Raw genomic sequence first — 6,370 nt, forward strand, 5'->3', positions numbered from 1 at the left:
GCACAGAGAGCGGGAGGCAGCGGCACAACGCCCTTATCAGAGCGAGAGGGTGAGCGCCGCCGCCGCCGCCGACGTCACTAATCCACCGGGTGGGATTGAGCAGGCGCCCGGTGAAAAGACAACTCAGGGAAGACAGAGGACGCACTCTTTTATACACTCAAAAGACAAACAGGTAGAAGGAGAACATATCTGCACAAACAGGGAATGAAAGCCTCGCAAACCCACACAGATACCACCAGCTCCACTTTCTACGCTGCAATGAAAAGGAAAGCAGAAATTTGCATCTCGCTAAAGGACATGATGAAACCGGTGGAAAACAGGCGACACATCAGCCGAGTGTGTCAGTGTTTTCCTGAGGAGCGCTGGCAGGTCTGCTCAGCGGTGCTGCTGCCGGGATTTGTAACATGTCAGTCTGAGATGAAACTGAGCCTCTCTCGCTGTGTGATCTCCCTTCCACTGAAGACACACAAGCGTCCCTGCCTACATCACATCCCACATACATGTGCGCTCGCAGGGACACCCCACACGAACCCCCCAGTGTCCTCATCCTCAGAGCTATTAACCCCTGACACATAAATCCAAGGGTATGTGGGTGTGAGATATTAGCCGTGTGAGAGTGTGGGAGGGAGGACGGGGTTAATCTTTATGTAGCGGGGATCTTTCACACAAGATCACTCAATTTAAATAGAGCAGGAACACTTTGATGTCTCCAGCCCTCCCCTCCTTCCCTTTCGCTCTCCGGTTCTCATTCACCCCTCTAATTTGCTTCGTGTTGCCCCCCCTCTGTGTCCCAGCGATAAGGTGTAATGAGAAATGTTTTCAAAACGGCTCTCACCTACCATGCGATGCTAATTGAGCGTGTGCTTGATACAGCCGGAGAAGGGGAGCGCTCATCCCTGACCGCTGAAGGTGCTGAGGAGGGAGAAAAACAGAAAAGGAGCGCTTAGGTTTTTTTCCCCTCTGAGCAGACAGCGAGAAAGTGAAATAAAAGCTCGCAACAACTGACAGCCTCAAAGACAAAAAGTAATGAGAGGAACTACCATCTTCATTAGTTGTCATTTACAGGGAATTACGGCAGTGCCTCCTCGGGGCTGGTATTGGTCACGCAGTGAGAGCAGCGTCAGGAACTTTGGGAAGATGTGGGAACAGAGAAACAGTTGGCCTACATTCATTTAGCAGCAGCAGAAGCTCTACGCTCATCAACATGGAGGCTTAACAGCAAAATACTGAGGGACTAACAGCTCGTACTGTATACACAGCAACAAAGTATTCTAAAAAATACAGCCAATTTCTAATAGTAGTATACAAAATACATTTAAAAAATGTTAAAAAGGATGAAAGTATTAGTCTGTAATTTTCCAAGAAACCCTGTTAGATGGCTGGAAGTAGGTCTGCATGACGTTGCAAGATGGGTAAAGGGCCCCAAAATGTTTTTTTTCTTTGCTTTAGACGGCATTTACATCTGTCTTTGCACTCGTCATATAGACCTTTGTGGTGCTGATTTAAATGGTCAAACAACTTAGTCATGTAATCCCGTGTTTCAGCAACAACTGCTAGACATTGTGCCTGTTTCTGGTCAACATCATCCTTTCTACAGCAGAAATATTCCTCAATATCTGCGTTTTATTTTGCAACCAAGTCTTCCTTTTCTTTGCCATCTTTCACTCATATTGCTGTACACATGTGGAGCCTGCATGTCAACCAGTTATGTGTTAAAAAAGTAAATGTATCCAAGACAGTTTAAACAAGAGTAAATTATTTTTTATCAGACAGATTTCTCTTATAGATCAGCCATGTAAAATAAAAGTTTGAGTTGTGCATTAACCATCAAAAATAATGACAGTACTAAAAGTTCTCAACTGTGAAAATAACAGCAAAAGTCACTAATTAAAGACCTAAAGATCACTGTATATATAGTCGTGGAAAAAAATGATTAGACCTCCCTTGTTTTCTTCAATTTCTTGTTCATTTTAATGCCTGGTACAACTAAAGGTACATTTGTTTGGACAAATATAATGATAACAACAAAACTAGCTCATAAGAGTTTAATTTCAGAGCTGATAGACATTTTCCATGGTTTTCTTGATAATAACCAAAATCTTTTATGTTCTTCTATCAATAGCTATGGTATTGTTCTGCCAAAAACAGCGTTTAGGCATTCCATGTTTTCTGTTCTGTCTGTTGAAGTCACATGATCCACACAGGAGTTAGTACCTGATTGCACAACCATTGTTTCTGATGACTGTAGCCATGTGTGTTTGCATGATCTCCATGACTGTATATATTTTTGCCCAATATGTAGAATTTATACATTACATGAATATTTGTGCTTTTTGTTTGCAAGCACTGTCCAATTTAAACATTCAGAAAATACTGGGATCACTGTATATATATCATCCGCTCTATGCACGTTTTCCACTACAACTCCCCCAGGTGGATAAAACTACCACATTTCCATTATAAATATTAATCACCCACAATGTCAGTTAGCCTCATTAATGTATATGAAATTTTACAAAAAATGTTAGCAAGATGCACATCCTCGTAAAAATCTGTACATATGTGGATTCTGAGAGGGACTAGTGAGTGCATAAAGACATGCAAAGTGACTACGAGGCTTCTCATAACCAACAAAGTGAGAGAGCATCTCCCAGACAGCCAGATGAGCTGTATGTGACAGCTCCTGAACGGATTCCCTCCTCCGTCATATTCTCATCCACCTACACTGGGTTGGGCCTCCCCCCTCCAAACTGTGATGAGAGCATCCACGGTGGCAGAGCAGGAGAGACACAAGACAGTCTGGATTACCAATCCACCGCCACAACATCGCCTCCCTAACAGGATAACACAGCATAATAAACTCCATAAAATAATCAAACTTATTACAACTCTTAACCCCTGTTTAATGCTTTCTGCCCGGCTTACGTGTGCCGGCATTCACTGCTAGTCGAGCCACAAAAGAGAATAGTCTTATAAGACTAGAAGAACACGGACAGCAGATTGTGATGCCTTAATGTTGCCTTTAATTGGATTTGTAATTTATGTGGCTATATTATAACTTCCTGAGGCTCGGTGACTTAGTGAAATGTTTAGAAGGGAAGGAAAAAAGGGGTGAAAGTCTTAAAGTTAATTAATCGTCTGCAGCCCCAGCTTAATTAAAGTTTCCCAGTGTTTGTAGTTAATGGGTGGATTGATGGAACAATGGCATAAACGCCCCCCTGCCACCACGAGAGCAGAGGGGGTCCGCAGAGAGTTCAGATTTCACAGCCTTTGATTAACACACACACACACAAACTTAAACGACACATTGTACCCCCACACACACATAGATATAGGCATGACAACACACACAGGGGCAGGAGAGTCCCCTTCAAACTTCACACATACCACTGCTCCCATAGAGGGATTCGCATTAATTAGCTAGGATCAAAACCTACAAATCCCTCCATGGAGAATTCAGCTGTAAACGCAACTGCCATCATCTGTGCTACGTCCCCTGACGCACACAAACAGAACATGGCCGCATATCCGGGCTTGGGGGCCCACATTGAAAAAAAATGAGCTGCTGGGCACCCTTCTAACATCTTTGTTCCTACATATATACTGGAATGTTATTTGGCTCTAAGGTTTGTCTGTTTAAAACCAAATAAAGTCAGGAATACACATCACTAAGGCAGCAAAAAATCACAAGAAATACACAGTTTTCAGCTAGATTTTGGCACAGGAGCCTCCTTTGGGACAAACATCATTGTCCTATTTATCCTGATTACATACATCAACCCTCCAGATAAGCAGTGGTGTTACCACGTTCCTTCTTCTCAGAATATCTCAGTTTACAGTGACTTTGTTTGGATATTTAATCTGGGTCAATGTATAATTAAGGGACTTTAGAAGTCCATGAGATACATCTTGCATACATTTTTATTAAAAGTAAAAAAAAATGTTTTTTTTATGTTCATTGTGATCATTTCTTTACAAATTCCATTATTATTTGCCATATTATAGAAACAATCACTTATCAATAAAAATGACTGGATAGCACTAAATTTTAAACAAATTTAATAACAACTACCTTCTAATTAGCTAAACAATAATAAAATGAGCTTTTTCAAAAATTGCTTTGATAGTTGACCCATCTGTTACATGAATAGGATGTTCCATATTGCTAATATAATGCTTTAGTAAAGGATATTTCCCATTTTTGAGCGCAATTAAATGACAATAGTTAGGTGTTAAAGTACAGAAACTACACACATTAAAAGAAAATTTGAGGTATTTTGAATTGGCATCTAAATAAACATGTCTGTATGCTGACAACTAAGAATGTGCCACTTATTAAAACTCACTGAATTAAAATTAAGGATGCATTTCATGTCTATCTTACCTCTTACAGCAGTGTCCCTTGGGATACTTCAGCAGTAGCCAGGGAATGCCATGGAAATATTGGCTCATCTAAAACAAACCGAACATGCACTTTTATTTAAAAAAAATTGATTTGGGCAGGGCAGGTTTAAGCAGAAAAGTTAACCGAAAAGAACAAACAGTAGAAATAAACAGCTAAAACAGATGCACAAATGACTAAACTAGTCAGGTAATAGTGAAAAATGGAATAAGTGGGCTGAAAAAGCTCCCTTAAAGTATAGCTGTTAGCTTAAACTGTTCACTAAAAGTTTGTTAAACAGTTTACACCATTGTTAGCTTACAGCTGGCTGTGGATAAACATTTAACTGTTAGCTAAAAGTGGGGACAGAACTCCACCCAGCCACACATACAGTTTGCTCAGATTGTATAATAGTAAACAGAACAAAAATACTTTCTGGATGGACAAAGACCAAAATAACAAACACATCTATCTACATTACCCAAACAAGGTGACCAAAACTCAAAACCAACACACAGTACCTTACCAATCTGTGGGAAAAAAGGGAAGAAAACAAATTAGAAAGAAATGGCTGCTCACCTCTGCAAACTCCTAAAGTTGGACAAAGTCATCCGTGTGTCAAAAACCTACACGTGAGCAGACCAAATGTAATTTGCCCTGAGAAGAGGAAGACGACTGATTTCCGGCTCGGCATAAGCGCCATCTTGGCTCTTTTTTGAATGGGTTGTTATCGACCAATCACCTGCAACCCGGTAGTGAATCAGCCAATAAGCGGCTTGTATCTGGACGTTTGAATTTGCATACAAAATCAACAAAATTCAACAGATTGAAATGTTAGTGAAAAGGATAGCTCGCCAGCCAAACGTACAGCTAACAATTGAAACTATTAGCTAAAAATATGGCTCATAGTTGAAATTGTTAGCTAAAAGTATAGCCAGCAGTTTAAATTATTAAAATGTGGCTAGCAACTGTATTTGTTAGCGATTGAAATTATTGTCTAAAAGTGTAGATAAAAGTTAAAAGTGTTAGCTAAAAGTGCATATGTGTGTGTGTGTGTGTGTGTGTGTGTGTGTGTGTGTGTGTGTGTGTGTGTGTGTGTGTGTGTGTGTGTGTGTGTGTGTGTGTGTGTGTGTGTGTGTGTGTGTGTGTGTGAAATTTTACTGATATATATATATAGTCAATTTTCAGATTTTTTTCAGACAAGGAAACAATTTTTTGTGCCTTTAAATGAAGATAGCAGGAGGGTTTAAGTAAAGGATTAATGTTAAAATATATACAAACTTAACAATTAATACCTGACCAAATTCTTTAAATAGCTACAGTACAACTGCATGAAAGTAACTTTAACCTAATTCAGTTTTATATAGTTCTATATAATTTTATATAATTGTTAAGTAACATTCAGTATAAAATGGGTTAAATAAACACATTGGAGCATGAAAGGTGATGTTTGTGAAGGTGTTCTTGAGTCCATCTGTCAGGCTTGTGGAGGTTCGTCAGATGAGAAAGGTTAACCAGTGTCTTAAGAGTTTTAGCAGGCCTGCAGTTTGCCTCCTTCCTGTGCTCTGAAAGACTTTAAATGTGGTGTATCGCTGACATACCCATGAAATAGGCTTCTCTGACAGAAAAAGGCCTCCTCCTCATGGTTTAAGTGCGATACAAACTTCTGAATGACACCACTCTCAGAAGGTCTCTAAGAGCGTAGACTTCATTCGCAGTTTGTGCTTTCACCAGACATTCTGCATTCTTTACAAAGTCTTTTTAAATTGCTATTTGAAATCAAGCTAATTTTGCACACATTTGCGGCTTCTTATCACATTTGCGTGGTGATGTACCGTACGCCGGTGCCAAAACTGCTCATTAAAACAGATGATTATTTTAGAGGTGATGCAACTGGGAGCAACTGAAGCGTCCCTCAGCTGGCCTGAGAGCTGGTAGAGAGCTCCCTCTGCTGGAACTGCAACATAACTTTTAGCTCTTTTCAATATT

The 6,370-nt window shown here is 40.1% G+C and overlaps 1 long non-coding RNA gene across 1 annotated transcript; it reads right to left on the reverse strand.

Annotated features, from left to right (window-relative positions):
* Nucleotides 1-830: 830 nt before the first annotated feature.
* Nucleotides 831-5,084, reverse strand: LOC127537697 (uncharacterized). The gene is made up of 3 exons (XR_007947495.1): nt 4,961-5,084; nt 4,385-4,452; nt 831-912 (listed from the first exon to the last, which is right to left on the reverse strand). It is a non-coding gene; the product is annotated as an uncharacterized LOC127537697 (long non-coding RNA).
* Between the last annotated feature and the right edge of the window lie 1,286 nt (nt 5,085-6,370).

Source organism: Acanthochromis polyacanthus, chromosome 16, assembly GCF_021347895.1.
Source record: "Acanthochromis polyacanthus isolate Apoly-LR-REF ecotype Palm Island chromosome 16, KAUST_Apoly_ChrSc, whole genome shotgun sequence".
Lineage (NCBI taxonomy): Eukaryota > Metazoa > Chordata > Actinopteri > Pomacentridae > Acanthochromis > Acanthochromis polyacanthus.